Below are 18,093 nucleotides of genomic sequence, written 5' to 3'. Positions count from 1 at the left end.
ACTAAGCACCTGCTGTTTGAGGCATGCCATGCGCTCTGTAATAAAAACTCCTCAGTGCCTGCTTTCAGTGTGCATGAGCTTATTGTGTAGCATGTTCACCCTTGGAAGGCCCTTGAGAAGCCTACTCCCTGCTTTGACTTGTCTGTGTCAGTGCTCTCGTTCTTCAGAGGCACTGCAACATTTAGCTTAATTTGCTGGTTTAGTACTTCATAAAGTTTGTGAGGCCTTTTACCCACCAATAATAATGGTAGCAGCACACTTCTGGTATGGGTGGGGGAGATAGCAGTCTTACCCAGATGCAAACCACAGTAAAGACTGGACTGGCAAGATACGTTCACTAGGGCAATAGTGTCATGAATGTTATGGGTTAATAAATCACTTTCTGATTACATTTAAAACCAGCTCCCTGAGATGGAACCTGGGCCTGTTACTATAAACTAAGCCAAAGCCTTAGGACTAGCTAGGTCATAGGTCCTAAGGGAGGAACTAGTATTATTATTCTGCTAAATGGACGTAGTAATAAACTGACCCTTAAGTCGTTTTGTTTATTTGCCTGTGTGTTTGTTTGTTGTTTTTGTTTTGTTTTGAGGTAGGGTTTCAATGTCGAGCACTAGCCTGGAACCCAATATGTAGGCAAGTCTGTCCTTGAAATCACAGAGGTATACTTGTTTCTGTCTCCCATGTGCTGGGATTAAAGGTGTGTACCTGGCCAGTTCTTATCATTATACTATAGACTGGGGCATCTCTCAGCCCTCATCAGAGAAACTTCTTTTTACAGTAGATGGCAATTAACACAGAGACACACAACCAGATGACATGCAGAGAATAGGAGACTGTGTGGTGCTCAGCTCTAAATTGGACAGCTATCACACACACGTGCAGACACACACACACACACACACACACACACACACACACACGCACGCACACACGGCTGAGGGATCATCATGGAAGAGGAGGAGTCAGAAGACTGTAACAGCCAGAGGGAGTAGATGTCTTCAGCAAAGTAGTACTTGCTAGATATGGCAGGGCAGCTGCACATATGAACTCACAGTGGCTGGGACTGCATGCATGAGACCAACACAAGATCAATCCAGCCAAAATCCCATCAGGGATGGGGGAGGAGTTATGAAGTCCCAAGCATATCTGAGGAGCTCTTGGCAATTTGTGGCTGCTGGGAGAAGAAGAGTCAGTCTTCTGCAAGAGTACAGGCCCTGAGAGGCTACCCATGCTCCCATAGGTGACCCTACACCCACACACGTACAGACAGTACTGTGTGTACCCAATGGGTATCTAAAGAGAGAGAGAGAACACACATATGAATGGGGGGGGACACACATGAAGTTGGGAGGGAAAAGTCATGGAAGGCAGGTGAGGAACTGGAGGGAATGGATTTGATCCAAACATATCATATGCATGTCTTAATGTTAACTGTTTAAAAGAAAAAATGGGAAATTAGTAGAAGGAAGAAAACAATTCTTCACACTTTTTTAACCCAGGAAAAACAAGGTTATCTCCTTTCTAGATTTTTTTCCTCCTTTGTTGTCAAAAAGCTCAGGAGAAAACTTGATTAAACCTATTGGAGAAAGTAGGATGCTTGAAAGAGTCTAATTATTCAAACTTATCTCACCCTCTTTGCCCAAAGCTGGTAAAGATGAACTGGGAATAGATTAGAAAAGGTTTCAGTTTAGAGCCTTGCTCCAGCTCATTATTTCAAATCATCTTCTATAACCAGCCCTTGTCTTCCCATCGGGGACATGGAAGCATCGACAGTATTAGAACTTGACAAAATTGCCTCTAAAAAAAGAGGGTAATAAGTCTCCAGGAACAACCATAGGGATTCAGAAGCCAGCTTGACCTCCTTTCCTTGATATGAAAGACTGCTCGGGAAATCATCACATGGATATCCTTTCTCTGTTAGGCTCTGTCGATCACTTTTAATGGTTATTGACACTTCATAAAATTCTCTCTCTCTCTCTCTCTCTCTCTCTCTGTGTGTGTGTGTGTGTGTGTATGTGTGTGTGTATCTATGTCTGTGTCTGGGTGTCTATGTCTCTCTCTCTCTCTACACACACACACACACACACACACACACACACACACACACACTCATACACAGATACCCTAATGAGCTGTTGATGAATTGTGACTCAGAGAGCAAGTAAACTGTCCAAGGTTCCACCTAATGAGTGGCTGATTCAGGCTTGGCCCCAGATCACTCTGGTTCCAAGGCCTTGCTCTACTATAAGGACAGGTTTCTGCCTTGGCTATGAACTACAAGACTCAAAGGAGGAAGAACACAGGCCCTTTCCTGTGCTAGATTTAAAATTGGTTGTGGGCTCATGGTGCTGAGCTCAGATTATCTAAAGGAAGCTGGGAAAAACATACAATTAATTGGGATCATCACAGGGTTAGATTACTACTTAATAGATGAGCAAAGCCCTAAGGACCTGGCCTCAATACAACTGTCTGGTTCCTTTTTCAGACACCTTTGGATGTCTAACTCTTTGTCACTACCTTTGATAAACTGAATAATCTACACTTGTGTGAGAAGCTGTGCCAGGTCATGAGTCACTCTACTCTGAACTTCAGATCCAGGGACAAGGGCAGAGATGGTATGGCCTAAACCACTAGGAAGTAGTTTAGTTGTTGTTGTTGTTTGTTTGTTTTTTGGATACAGTCAGCAGCACATAGTGCTCCTGGGAAAATGAGAGATTGGGGAGGCGAAGAAGAGGAAGTGATTTCAGTCTGGGATTGGACAAGGTCACCTGAAATTCTGAGTGTTATTAGTGCTGAATAGATGGCCACACTTTATGTCCCACAAACTGCATGTCTGCAAACTCCAGAGCTGGCCAAGATATGGGTCCAGTTCTACCCACCGATGAGGCACAGAGCTACAGGGTCACAAGGTAGTGTCACATAGTAGTTCTGCCCTGTACATCAGGGCTCAAAGGGGACAAAACCGAGACTTCCTCTCCTACACGCTTCCCTCCTCTGAACCACAGCACCCGGAGCTCTCAAGTTCCCCCAAACACAAATGTGTCTGAGAATAAGTCAAGGTCAAGCTAAATAATCAGTGCAGCGGCTAGTCTGATGAACCCACGTTTTAAAAACTGTGTACATCTGTAACCCCAGCACCAGGCCATGGAGACTGACAGATCCCTGGGGCTTCCTAACTAGACATCTAACTTCACCTCATTGTTGAGCTCCAGACTAGTGAGCCACCCTGCCAATAAAAAGAAAAGAAAATAGTGATATGTGTGAGGAGCAGTACCCAAAATGTCCTCCAGTATCCACAAGCATGCACATACATAGCACATGCACAAACAACAAACACACACACACACACACACACATACACACACACACACACACACTTGAATTGGAGTCATGCATGAAGTTAAAGCAGTAAAGATAAAAATAATAACAAGATCATTATTTTCAATTATCAATTTGGGGGCATTTTCACAATTTTGGACCCATTAGACTGCTATCACAATATCCAACTCCAAACTTCAGTTTTGTCTGTAGGACATGACCAGATCTGGAGGTTTATAGAGGCTATGTCCTAGCACTTCCAGGGGAGTCTTTTGTACATTTTCATGTTCTATGTCCCCCCCCCCGAGGAAATGTGTTGTCCACAATATAAGTATGCACCTACAAAACAGTGAGCAATGACCCACAGCCAACACAGAACGAGGCTGGGCACTCAGTCGTCACACCCGGTCTAAGTGTACGTGTTCTTTACCACTGACAGCTCATTTTAAAAGCTCCAAGACCACTTGAATGGCAGTCTTGGTCATCAGAAAACAGTGTTGAATAATGAAAATCCCCCCACAATCCACAGTTGCACTTATGCTCCATGTGCCCTGGAGAACTGATTCAGCCTGTTCTTCTGTTGTGAAATGGAAGAAATCGTGCCTAAATTGTGGAACTAGAGTGAGAATTAAAACCATTTTATTAAAAAGAGCCTGGTGTGCCCTAGGCACTTAGCAGGTGCCAGAGCGCTGTGACAGTGTGGGAGACTCTGGGTCCTACAGTTTTAGCCGCTGTGAGCATGTTAACATTTTCTGTTCACTCCATTGCTCAACTGGGAAAAAGGGTCAGTCTTTTAGAGTTTGTTTCATAGACTGGGATCGTTAGAAAATACTAGGGGAAAAATCTCAGATCCTGTCATTTCTGGAAGAAAAGTAAGGTAAGAGAATCTTACATTTTGAATCATAGACAAACACCAGTTATGTGCACACACTAAATGTATAAGCATAATGAGCCTCTAGTTAGTGTTTATATTAAAAGAACATTCTCAACAAGAGTAAATTTTATGTACTTTCATGCTTTAATCAATCTCTTCCAGTGGGGCTAACCCACGTCCAGTGGCAATTCATAATTACTAAGAAAGAACAAATTCAATTGTAATTAGTAAAATAAAGATCAGCACTTTTATAGCTGAATATGTCATATGTACCTTTAAAATGTTATCCTACTAACATTTTGCAAATGTCTAACAAAATTGAACTTATTTTTAACTGAGTATCAGGACATTTATTAAATAAAGTATGCCAAGATCATATAAAGGACATGAAAATATAACCATAAAACTTGTGTCTTCTAAGAAAGTTAATTATTTTAGAAAGTGATTATTACTTTAAAGTGGCAATCTGTGAAGTGACACATGCACAGTGCAATTTCGGTTATGTGATATATAGTTAAAATGTGTTACCTTGTGGTCTTTTTGTAATTTCATTTTGTGCCTTTTTTTAAGCTGAGAAACAAACCTGGGGCCTTGTGCTTACTAGGCTAAACCCCCAATCCCACATATTCACAATTTGTAAAGCATGTTGTTTATGATCACATGTATATGAAATAAAATCTCAGAAGGCCAGCAATTCAGAATGTTCATAATAGTTATTTTTGAATGGTAGACTTCTGAGAGATATTCTTTCTTTAAACTTTTGTCTTTCAAATAAATAAATCAGAGTGTAACAGAATATATGGAATAAAAAAAGCAAAAGTTGGGAGTAATAAGTGGGAGAAAAGAATCATCTAGAAAAATGAAGAATCATGGGAAAGGGGATAATATTGAGGGATTGAAGTATAATGATGCACATGTATGAAGACGCCTTGATGGAGCCCTCCCTCATTGGCTGACCAATGCAGAGTCATTTGTCCATATATATGTAACAATAAAGAAAAAGAGGCTATCAACTTGGAAGGGGTAGGAGCTGAGGGAGGGAACTGGAAGAGATTAGGAGGAAAAAAAGGAGGGGGAAAGTAATGCAATTGTATTTCAATTTAAAACATTTTTAAATGTACATATTGTTGAGTTAAATTTGTTCCTGTACATTCTGTTCAAGAACTGAAGGGGCCTCAGAGGTTAAGAGGACTGGTTTCTCTTCCAGAGGTCCTGAGTTCAATTCCCATCAACCACACAGTGGCTTACAACCATCTGTGAGATCCGGTGCCCTCTTCAGACATAGAGGCAGAACACTGTATACATAATAAATAAGTAAATCTTTAAAAAAGAATTAAAGAAATTGACAATTCTGTTTCCTCTCTGATGTCATCCTTGCTCATTTTGACTTGGCATCATGTGACTCCTTGAGCTTGTCAAACACAGCAGTATGTCAAAGTATTAGATCCAACTTCTGTTGTGCTTTTCCTTTTTTGAAACAAGATCTGTCTTTTCTATTTCTGTGATAAAACACCATGACGAGGGCAACTTATAAAAGCTAGTATCTAATTGAGCTTATGGTTTCAGAGGGTTAGACTCTATGATGGTGGAATGACGGAACAGCTGAGAGACCACATCTTGATCCACAACACTGAGGCAGAGAAAGAGAGCTAACTGGAAATGGCAGGAGTCTTTTGAAGCCTCAAAGCCCACTCTCTGTGACACACTTCCTCTAACAAGGCCACATCTCCTCCAACAAGAAAAATACACCTCCCAATCCTTCCCAAACAGTCCCAGCAAATGGGAGCCAAATGTTGCAATATGTGAGTCTATGGGGCCATTCTCGTTCAAACCACCACATGGATTCATGTATTCCAGGCTGGTATCAGTTTATTATGTCAATCAAACTGGCCTCAGATTCATTACGTGGACCAAGCCAGTTTTAAACTCTTGATCCTCCTCCCACTGAAATCCTGAGAACTGATATTATAGAGTGAGCAACAACACCTGACTGAGTAGATGATAGATGGATGGATGGATGGATGGATGGATGGATGGATGGATGGATGGATATAGAATCTAAATTCCACATCTGAGAAAAATGTTGGATATATTTGTTTTCATTTCCCCAGTTACCCTCTCTTGTTCTCTCAGCCTCTCAAGTTTTCTCCCTTCCCCAAAATAGTCCCCCCTCTACTTGTGTGCCATCTATGTACACACACACACACACACACACACACACACACACACACACACACATTTAAACAACCCTCTCTCTTAATATTGGTTCACACAGTCAGCTGGGAAGCTATCCAAAGGTTAAGACCCACATCCTCCAGTGTCCTGTTTCCAATTCAGAATTAGTGTGAAACAGTGTCTTCTAGATGTGAAAGACCTGCTTCACTCATGAACCTATAGCAGCTATGGTTGCCTATACAAGACTGAGTCTGTCAACATTCCACCATGGAGTGGGAAATGATGCACAATCCTCCAACCCTAGCTGAGGAGCTATGGACAGGAGATGGCTTCTGAGAGAAGACAGCCTACTTTTTTATAGGTCTGTAGTAATATATCATTTATGATTTCTTAAAGCTTGCCTGTGGATTCAGAAAGCAAAGTCAGCCACAAGCCACACAAGTCAGGTATGCACATTTAATCCCAGCAGCCAGAAGCTAGGAAATGGTGGTACACATCTTTAATCCTAGGACTCAGGATTAAGAGGTAGACAGATCCCTGTGAGTCCAAGCCACCCAGATCTACACAAGATTGATCCAGTCATAAAGAGAAACAGCTCAAACAAAGATGATCTCAGCACCTGGGATCACACGCCTTTAATCCTAGCACTGGAGGGATATAAAAGACAGGAGCAGGGTCTTCAGTAGTTAGTATCAGCATTCATTTTCCAAGCACATTGAGGAGAGGAGGGATCCATTGTCCTGCCACATTAACGATAGGAAGACATTGAAGTCTCAGGATTCTCCAGCCACACTAAGGAGAAGCAGCAGGATCAGTCCATTCATTCTGAGGTAGTGGTAAAAGCTAGTGGCCGGCTGCTTTGCTTTTCTGATCTTCAGCTTGAAGTTTGAACCCCAACATCAGTCTCTAGGTCTTTTAAATAATCGTGTTACATAAGTCAACTGTGCTACAGTGGATGATCCCATGCTCATGAGATTATGGGAGGAACACACTGGACTCAACGGATTGTTATAAGAAAATAGAACATAAATTTAGAAGGGTGTAAAGGTATGGGGCGGATCTAGTACAAGTAGGAGAAGGAGGAGGGAGAAAGAGTGGGAGCAAATATAATCAAAATGCATTGTGTTCGTGTATGAAATTCTCAAAGAATTAAAAAGATATATTATACTTGTAAAAAAGAAACTTCCCCTAGTAGCCTAATCAGACATTCAGTGGTAACTGTCACCATAGTCCCAATTTCTCCTCCGAGGACAGTAATAAAGAGATAACCTAATGTCATCAAAAGTATAAATGATAGAAAATAGCCAACAAGTTGGGCTTCATTAAAATGTAAAACTTTAGCTCTTAAAAAGCCACCATTCAGAAAATGAAAAGATGGATCCCGTCCTGGAAGACGATCCTTGTAGATACTAGATGGGGAAGGAGATCGAGACAGAGATTGGATGCAGACAGTACCAAGGAATCTTCTGCATGATCTAATTATTCTAAAACTAGGCTGTGGTGACCATGTAAATGTATAAATTATATGTGTTCTGAGGATGAGCAAAAATTTCTTTATACTTAAATAAAGCTATTTTTTAGAAATCAGAAGTCAGGGGCTCGGGAAATGGCTCAGCAATTAAGAAATATCACTCTCTTGGGGCTGGAGAGATGACCAGAGGACCTGGGTTCAATTCTCAGCACCCACATGGCACCCTACAACTGCCTGTAACTCAACCTCCAGGGGATCTGACACCCTCACAAAGACATACATGCAGGCAAAACACCAGTGCACATACAATAAAAGTAAATAAATAAATGAATCATTTTTAAAAAGAAAGAGCTCTCACTCTCTTACAGAGGACCAGTTTAGCTCTGCCCTGCTTACTCTTTTTGTCAACTTAGCATAAGCTAGAGTCATCCGTGAAGAAAATCTCCACTGAGAAAAATGTCTCTGTCAGATTGTCCTGTTTTTGTGACTGTAGGACAGTTTTTTAACTTAATTTTTTAATTGAAGTTAAAAACAATCTTATTCTACAAACCAATCCCAGTTCCTTCTCCCTCCCAAATCCTCTCATTTCCCCTACCACCTCCCCATGCTGCCCCCCATCCACTCCTCAGAGAGGGTGAGGCCCCCCATGGGGATCATCAAAGTCTATCACATCATTTGGGGCAGGACTAAGACCCTCCCCTCTGTATCTAGGCTGAGAGAGTATTCTTCCATAGGGAATTGGCTCCAAAAGCCTGTTCATGCACTAGGGATAAATACTGGTTCTACTGCCAACAGACCCATAGACTGTCCAAGCCCCCCAACTCACACCCACATTCAGGGGACCTGGTTAGGTTTTATGAAGGTTCCCTGGCTGTCAGTCTGGAGTCTATGAGCTTCCACTTGCTCAGGTCAGCTGTTTCTGTGGGTTTCCCCAGCATGGTCTTGATCCCTTTGCTCATCACTCCTCCCTCTCTACCTGGATTCCAGGAGTTCTGCTCAGTGTTTAGCTGTGGGTCTCTGCTTCTGCTTCAATCAGCTACTGGATGAAGGCTCTAGGAAGGCATTTAAGGTAGTCATCAATCTCATTATAGGGGACAGGCATTTAAGATAGCCCCTCTACTATTGCTTAGATTCTTAGTTAGGGGTCATCCTTGTGGATTCCTTGTAATTTCCATAGTTCCAGGTTTCTTCTTAAGCCCATAATGACTCCCTCTATCAAGGTATCTCTTTCCTTGCTCTCCTTCTCGGTCCTTCCCCCAACTTGGCCTTCCTGATCCCTCATGTTCTCCTCCCCCATGCTTTCTCCCCTCCTCTTTCTCCTACCTTCCTGCCCCTCCCCCATGCTCCCAATTTACTCAGGAGATGTTGTTGTATGGCACTTTTTAAATTCAATGATTGATGTGGAATGATTCAACTCACTGAGGCAGTGTCATCCCTGAGCTGGTGATCCTGAGTGTTATGAGAAAGCAGATCGATCAAGCCATAGGGAGCAAGCTAGTGAGCAGCATCCCTCCATGACATCTGTTTTGGTTCCTGCCTCCAGATTCCTGCCTGAGTTCACTCAGTGACAAAGCATGATCTGAGAGTTACAAACTGAAGCAAACCCTTCTTCCCCAAGTTGCTTTTGGTCGTGGTGTTATAGCATAGCAATGGAAACCTTAAGACAGGTTCCTAGCATCCATGTTGGCCAGAGGACAACTGCCTGCAAGTCCAATTCCAAAGGATTCAAAGCCTCCAGATCTGTGGACACCTGAACTCACATGCACATACCCACACACAAGCACATGTGACACATGTGTGCGCACACACACACACAGATACACGCATGCACACATATGTGCAGGCAAATGCATAGAAACACACGTGCATATGCACACACCCACACTCATGCACACATACACACCCACAGAGACATACACATGCATAAGTGCCCACACATGGGCACACACATGACTCAAGATAAATTTCAAAACGAAAGAAAAAACAATGTAATCAGAAGCCCTTCCCTTCTTCTCAACACCCCACCCACAAGTTTAGCCTGGTCAGGCAAGAGACACGTAAGAGAATAGAACGGGGAACCATACCTAAGGACACACGGGCAGAGGTGGTGTAGCTAACACCTCGGATGTGTTTGCTAACACTGGCTCTTTTGAGAAATTAAGAAAGGTAGAAACCTAGTAGCCCGTCTCTGCTATGGATCCCCCGGTTTTAGTATTACTAAAACAAGAAAGAATGGACAGGGAAGTGGTGGTGCACACCTGTAGTCCAGCACTCGGAAGGCAGAAGCAGGCTGCTCTCTGTGAGTTCGAGGCCAGCTTTGTCTATAGCCATGGCTGTTACACAGAGAAACCTTGTCCCAAAACAAAACAAGAAGTGGCTTATACCTCATATGACGGCATTTTCATCCCACCTCTTGAAAGCTGAGGCAGGAGGATCTGAATTTCAGTCCAACCCGTGCTACATAGTGAGGTCTCTCACAGTCCTGTAATAGGACGGGAGTCCCTGGCATGAACCCTGCCCCTGGTGGCCATGCCCTGTATACTGTCATCCCACCTCATCACAGCCATCCTGTGACTAAGGAGGGTCAAGGTGATTCCCATGTATAATTAAGGCTCTAAACCATTTGACTTAGAGTCCATTGACAGGAAGGTTATACTCTGTTGAGTATACAGAGTCCCTAGTGTGAAAGTCTAGTCTACACACATGAGCACTGTACCTGCCATTAATAAAGAGGGCTCTGTAGGGACCTCCTCGGTCCTGATGCTGCTAAGCCGCCCTCACCAAGGCTGGAAGTGAACCAACAGCATGCACCAGGGAAGGCTAGTCTGTGTTCTGTGTATGTGCCGTAGCACCTCACCAGCCGAAAGGACTTTAACTGGGCCAAACGACCTGGAATCTTGGCACTCCTCACTCCTTAAAGCGTTTTAGCCTTCCAAACCCTCTCCTCACTCCCACTTCACCCCCAGCCAACTTCTCCTGTGTTTCAAGATCTAGGTGGCTACTACCCACCAGCTTCCCTCATCCACACTCCCTTTGCTCTAGGTGTGTTTGTTCGTGATCAGATGCATAGCAAATTCTTCAAGAATGAGCCACGGTGCCATATGGGTCACATAAGTGAATGTAGAATCAAGAAAACTTTGGCTGTTGCACACACACCAAACACTAATTCAAAATCAAACTCAAAACTAATCCTGGGTATTTCTGGCAGTGTTTGCCCATGTTGTGTTATGTTGTGTCATTCACTACAACCTTGGTTCTGAACACACACACACTTTGCACTGCATATCATGCACCATGCAATACCAACAATGCTACCTTGAACACCTCAGCTCATAGTTGAGACTTATTAGAAGTCATAAACTACAATATTCTCACCATCCACGCAAACTTCTCTGTTCTTATAGAAACATAATGGTTTAATTGTGAAAACAAAGAATTTAATTACTTTTTCCTTCTGTCATTCCTCATCATGTGTCTAATTAGTATACTTTGGGCTACATAGTATTAGAAAGTTTGGGGTTTGTTTTAGAATGATATTTGAGTTGCTGGCTTAAGTTTCATCTAAAAAATTAAATTAATTTTGCCTCAGAATTAGGACAGAATTTCAAACAATTTCTAAAATGGTCCTCACCAGACTTTTTATTTTTTCCATATTTTTTAACTTTTTACACACATCACTTTCAGTTCCCTCTCCCTCCTCTCCTCCCCTACCCCCCCAATCCAACCAACCCCTGACCCCCACTTCATCCCCCCTCCACTCCCCAGGGAGGGCAAGGGCCTCCATGAGGGATTTCCAGAATTCGTCACATCATCCCGGGGATGGCCCAGGTTCTTCCCCATGTGTCCAGGCTGAGAGCATCCCTCCACATGGCATGGGCTCCCAGAGTCCCTCTGTATGCCAGTAATAAATACTGCTCCACTCTCCAAGGTCCCACAGATTGCCAAGGCCTCCTCTCTGTCGCCCAGGTTTGGTGGGAAGGTGTCTGGATCAATCCCATGCTGGCCCCCCATCATCAGTCTGGGAGGAGAGATCTGGCACTAGTGAGATCTTCACAGATCTACAAGAATGACACCAACTGGCATTAAGGGTACCTTAAATGCCCTCCCATGATGGTGAGAATGATGACTGCCTTATATGCCATCCTAGAACTCTCATCCAGTGGCTGATGGAGACGGGGACAGACACCCACAGCTACGAACCGAATTGAATTCCTGGAACCCACTTGCAAAGAGGAGTGATGACCAAGGGAATCGGGATCGGGCTGTCGAGGTCCATAGGGGCAGCTGACCTAAACAAGGGGCATCACATGGACCCCAGACTTTTCATTTTATAAAACGCATTTATGACAACTTATATCCCTGGTGTGAAGGAGAATTCTTTAAGAAGGAGCAGGGTTGAAAAAGGCTGAATACAACCTCAGTGACTTTGGAGAGTTTGGAATGCAGTAGGTCTGGAGCCTAATTACAATTTCTCTTGGGTTATCTTTGGTCCCTTAAAAAGTCATCTGTTCCCACTTATGTCAGACCTGACATCTGATAAGTAGATTAAAATCTTCAGAATACATTAACTTAATAAAATTCTATTATCCAATAATCAAAGGACTAAAAATGCCATCAGTTAGTCCCTGAGGCCAGTCTGCCTTGCTGTAACCTATCTCTCTGATGGTCCCATCAATGTAATTTTTTAAATGATTAATTTATGAATTCTTTAGTCGGCAACTATACAACTGTTGGGCCCCAGCCCCCATGGGGGTCTCTGTGAGTCACTGGTCAGTCAACAAGTCCATTCTGTTTTCCAGTCTAAGTGCATCCTGTTTTCTAGTCCTGGCTTCCTGCCCTGGCCTTGACCCTGTGACATCAACATTCAGCAGGAGGAAAACACCCTCTCTTCCACCTGAGGTTTTTCCACTGTTCTGTAAGCCTGTATATAAGACTGCTCCCTCCTATAAGGGAGAGACCTCTTAGCACTTGCAATAAAGACACACACATACACACACTCTCCTGGCAATAAAGGCAACACATAAGCATTCTCTTAGTACAAACAGCTGGGCGTCTTGTCTTTCTTTTCCTGATACCTTGGACTTGCTTGTGGCATGGGTGCCACATACAACTTCATGAAACTGCTTCTATGGAGGAACATATAACCTGGAGTAATCAGCTTCATGTTTCCAGGTCATGGTCACTCAAATGTGTTTCCAGAATAAACTACCTCTTATTCCCTCTGAGGCGAAAGCTGTTTTTGCATCAGTATCAGCATCAAAAATTATAAAACTAACGAATCAGTAAGTTCTGAGAAATGTTAAAGATGCTCCAAGCACCCCTGGTTTCACAGCTTGAGGCTAGGAACTAACTCTTTTTTTTTTAATTCATTATGTATACAGTGTTCTGCCTGCATATACCCTTGCATGACAGAAGAGGACACCAGATCTCATTACTGATGGTTGTGAGCCACCATGTGGTTGCTGGGAAATGAACTCAGGACCTCTGGAAGAGCAGTCAATGATCTTAACCTCTGAGCCATCTCTCCAGCCCCAGGAGCTAATTCTTTGCACAAAAATAATAAGCATGTCCATCTCAGTCTGCAACTTTGCGTTGATCTTGAAGAAATGATAAAATTGTATTACACAAGAGAATACTTTTAAAAATGAGTTTCATTGTGGTTCATTATGAGAAAGGATGAGCTCAGCAGACACTCACAGGATATAGAGTTCTGCCCGAGAGGACATGTGCTGGAGGGTTGACACTTACCGTCTGTCCAGTTGTGCACACAGCACATCTGTCACAGCTGGGAAAAGTCGGTCTTCACAGTGATCACATAATTTGTGTATAAGAAACCTAGTCAACAGTCAGTAATTGAGAGCAAATGTCAAATAAAAGGTGTTCAAACTTAAGCTTCACTTCTGCTTGAATTATGCTTTGTGATGTTTGTTTTGGGATCTGGCTTTAGAATGGAAATATTTCAAGGGAAGACTCAACCTCATAGATTGGGGTGGGGGTTAAATTGTCAGGGAAGGCTAAGGAAAGATATTCAGATAGAATCAGTGGACTGGGGTGAATGCCCAGCTTGGGAGAAGCTCTGACACCAATGCTTTCTTCAAACTCCTAAGGCAGCAGTGAATTTGTCCCTTTGTTTCCTCCAGGGCAACTTTGAGATCAGATACCAGCTTTTCTGTACCAACAGCGCCACCTGGTGATTACATGTCTTCCTTGACACAACGTGTCGATCACTGACTCCAGCACCTGCCAGAGTAGTGTAGTCCTGCACCCCACCCGACTCTGGTCAAGGATAGGATTGATACAGGTCTGGAATTTCCATCCTGCCCAACTGTAAAGACAAGCAATGCTGTAGTCTAGATGCTAGTGAATGTATCTCCAAGGATTTGGGTATTGAAAATGTAGTCCCCTTTTGAGGTGTTAAAAGGGAAATATGATTGGATGACACTATTAAGAGGTGGACCCTCTGGGAAGAGGTTAGGATTAAATAAAGCCGTCAGGATGGTGTCCTTGTGATTGAATTCTAGTGACTTTGTAAGAGAAGGGGGTGAAGGCAGAAGGTTCACATGCTCCCTGCTACGTAAGAGACTGTAATACTCTGTTATCTGGGAGGTCTGCAGCAAGAGAGGCATCACAGATTTGACTCCTCACCCTTGCGTCTCCAGAAGAATGAGCCAAAACAGACCCTTTTCTCTATAAAGTAACCCTGCCTCAGATACTGTGTACTAGTAATGAAAATGGACAGTATAGATGTCTTTAAGTACATGATGTTGGAAGCATCCAGTTCCCTATGTGATAGCAGCACTCAGAAATTTGTGTTTTATGCTTAACATTTGCAGTCTGAAGGCGTTCTGACCTGCACTGAGGCACCCATGTGGAGCACATGGTAGCCTTGTGGGAGTCCTCTGACTGTGCTCCTCAAAGCTGAGTGCTATCATCTCCCCAGAAGAAAGGGCATGCAACACCTCTCATTTTAACTTTCATTTTATTTTATTGCAGTTGCTTTATTCCTCTTCCCCTCCACACACACACACACACACTCTCTCTCTCTCTCTCTCTCTCTCTCTCTCTCTGACAGTCCACTCCAAAAATCAGTCTAACATTATTCCATAGCATAACAAACATTGTCAAAACAAATCAACAGTCCATACACACACACACACACACACACACAGCCCATCCTGATATAGTCCATAGACACACACCAGGGTGATTTAGCCAAATACAGCAGCATGTATCCTGAAAATGTCCAGCTGATGTTTGAAACTTAACGTTGCCTTCAAAGGCCAGAAAAAAAATGGAGAGTAGCTGACCCTGAATGAATTTAAGGCATGGCCCATCGAACTTCAGAGTCTCCCTCAACCAGAGGAGGCACGGCAATGAGTATCAAGTCAGGAAATGCTGAGCTCAGTGCGGAGAGCAGACTATAGGGTGATGAGTCTTCAGGAATGGTACTCTGCATCCTCCCTGTTAGAGATGTCCATTAGACCCTCCTGCACCACCCCTGCAGAGGTCATATCTTAGCCCCGCCTCTCTCAATGGCTCTGGTCATTCACTTCACGGTTTCGGTTTCAGTCAGGAAAAAGGAAATTATCCACACTATTTTCTCCCAAGTTTTTACCCTTCTGCATCCATTTCCATCAGGTATTCTAGGCTTCATCATTAGTAACAGGTTTAGTTCATCCGGAAAGGGAGATACAAAGTTACTGATGTCCTCTACAGGTGACTGCATGAGCAGAGGCCCCAGTCTAAGCATCAACCTGTAGCCTCTTGCACCGGCCTCCTCCTCAGCCCTTTCCCAAAACCATCAAGGACCAAATGTTTAGGTACAAAACATCCAGCTCAGCAAAGCCCACAGAGAGGGCCTCTGAACAGATATGCTAACTCTCAGAGACCGAAGAGTGCAAGCATAGCTGAGAAGTGGCTGCATGTGTCCTTCAGGCAAGAGAATGCCAGAGGCACTGTGGTCTTTATGTTTGACACTTCTTTCCATTCAGGAACTAAAGGAGTTTGGGTTTGGAGAAGTTAATCTTGAATACTCCCAGTCATGAGCAGAGATGTAATAACTATCTATAGCGTGGAAATCTAAATGCCAGTCGGCAGCCAGGCTTCTCTGTCAATTGAGGAATTTGTTATCTAAGCCAGGGATACTTCAAGAATAAAAGTGAACATCTTTACTAACAACGTGGGGACCACATGTGTAACCAGAGAACATCCTTGTACAACCCAAAGTATAGAGTCATCCAATTACATTTACCTTAAATCATGTGGTAGCTACGTGTGAGGAAATGCCTCCACAAGATCAGGCTGTTGGCAAGCCTGCAGGGCATTTTCTTAATTTGTGATTAATGTGGTAGAGCCCAGCCCATTGTGGGTGGTGCCACCCCTGGGCTGTTGGTCCTGGGTTCAACAGAAAGCAAGCCAACAAGCCACACTCCTCCATAGCTTTACATCAACTCCTGTCTCTAGGTCCCTTTCCTGTCTAAATCCTCCCCTGATTTCCCTTGGTGATGGAGTATGACCTGAGAGTTGTAAGCTGAGGCAAACCCTTTCCTCCCCAAGTTACTTTTGGACATGGTGTTTTGAGTTATTGTTACCAAGACAGAGGGTGCTGCTGTGAGAGACCTGACCATGTTTGGGGGGAAATTTGGGGAGGAACTTTGGACTGAAAACCCACTGAATGCTCAGAACTTAGTGGGTTGTTCTGTGTGAGTTTGGAAGGTAAGGCTTGGAGAGCAATGCAAATCATGGAGGCCTAGGCTGTGAAGTTTCAGAGGGAAGCAAAGGTTCTCTCAGGGTCATCCAAATGGCATTTTGAATTAAGAACCACTAAGGTGACGCATCTATGGCACAGTGAGAGTTGATGAAGGTGTCAACAGACTGTGACAATTGGAACTCTATATCCAAATGAACAGAATCGAATCCTTCCTCACACTACATAAAAAAATTAACTCAGAGCTAAGCTGCAACTGTTAAAACTTTTAGAAGAAGATGTGTACAAACCTTTGTGACTGTGAGTGCGGTAGCATAGAGCTATTAGGTACTTTCTTATTTAACAAAACAGTGTCAAAGGGAAGCCTGAAAGCCTTGTGCAAAATTAAAATTAGCCTGAATCCCTGGCATCACAGGAAGTCCATTCTCGAATGGCTCAATTGATCTCATGTGTCCCTCATTCACCAAAGCAGGCAAAACAGCAGTGAGTCTCACATGCTCACAGCCCCTGATACTAAATAAGAGTCACCAAGTTCCCAGGAGACTAGTGTCCCAGATGTTTCTCATCTCTTGAGTCCCATCAGAAAGCATGGAGGGCCGCTACAGAATCTAATGGACACAAAAAAGACATGCTTCAGTCTATTCTGCAGTGCTCAGAGCACCTGCAATGGCAAAGACTATCTCAATGCCCCTTGTTCCCTAGATGGATAAATCCTGCTTTCAGATGTTCTTGAAACGCCCTGGTACTACAGTTTGACTTTGGCTTTGGCTCTTGCTCATCTGCTAAAAGCTTGTGCCTGGACCAGTGATACAACCTTCCCTGAGCCTCTTTCCTATCCTTTACATTAGGACCATAATGATATGGGAACATCACTCTATGTGCAAAATGTACTCTTGAAGCTCTGGCCATTTAAACCTTAAATAAATCAAAGCCGATCTTGGCAAACAATAGCAAGAAGTTCTACCTACAGCTGGCCCCATGCTGCCATGTGGCATAAGCATAAATATCGTTTGTCACTCCATCTGCCCGACAGCTTTGAAATTATGATTCCTGATGGATTCTTTTATTTGGGAGAATCACATTAATTTAATGGATAGAGCAAGATTTTGTTAATATTTTATAATCATCCCTTTTTTCATATTCTTCTGGCCTGCCCCATAGTGTAACTGAGTGGGTTTGTGGTCTTCAGTCACAGAGTCCATAAGCCCAGAAGGAAATATTGCTGCCCTTGCTTGACTCACCATGCCAGTGACTTCTCTAGCCTTTCCCTCCCCCTAGCCTCCATGGTAACTAATCTAATGAGCCGAATCAGCGTGAGGCCCTTTCTCTTAATACACGTAAAAATATCCACAATTCCCTGGTGCAGTTCTGTACACCATCCTCACCATGGCACCTGTCTAACCTGCTTCCCCATGCTGGGCACCCAGGCAAACATCACATGCTCCTGCTGCAGCTCTGTGCTCTCAGGCCCTGCACACTCCCCAGACAAGCCAGAGAATGAAATGCAAAGGGGTTTAGGCTAGGACCCCAGAACAGTCAACAGCTAAG

General features: G+C 43.5%; 1 protein-coding gene across 2 annotated transcripts in view; it reads right to left on the bottom strand.

Annotated features, from left to right (window-relative positions):
• Nucleotides 1-18,093, bottom strand: part of Pde1c (phosphodiesterase 1C) — a 459,933-nt gene that overhangs the window by 405,809 nt on the left and 36,031 nt on the right. The gene's annotated exons all lie outside the window — the stretch shown is intronic.

The sequence above is a fragment of the Mesocricetus auratus genome, unplaced genomic scaffold (assembly GCF_017639785.1).
Source record: "Mesocricetus auratus isolate SY011 unplaced genomic scaffold, BCM_Maur_2.0 Super-Scaffold_100676, whole genome shotgun sequence".
NCBI classification, from domain to species: Eukaryota; Metazoa; Chordata; class Mammalia; order Rodentia; family Cricetidae; genus Mesocricetus; species Mesocricetus auratus.
This window is presented reverse-complemented; position numbering and strand designations above follow the sequence as displayed.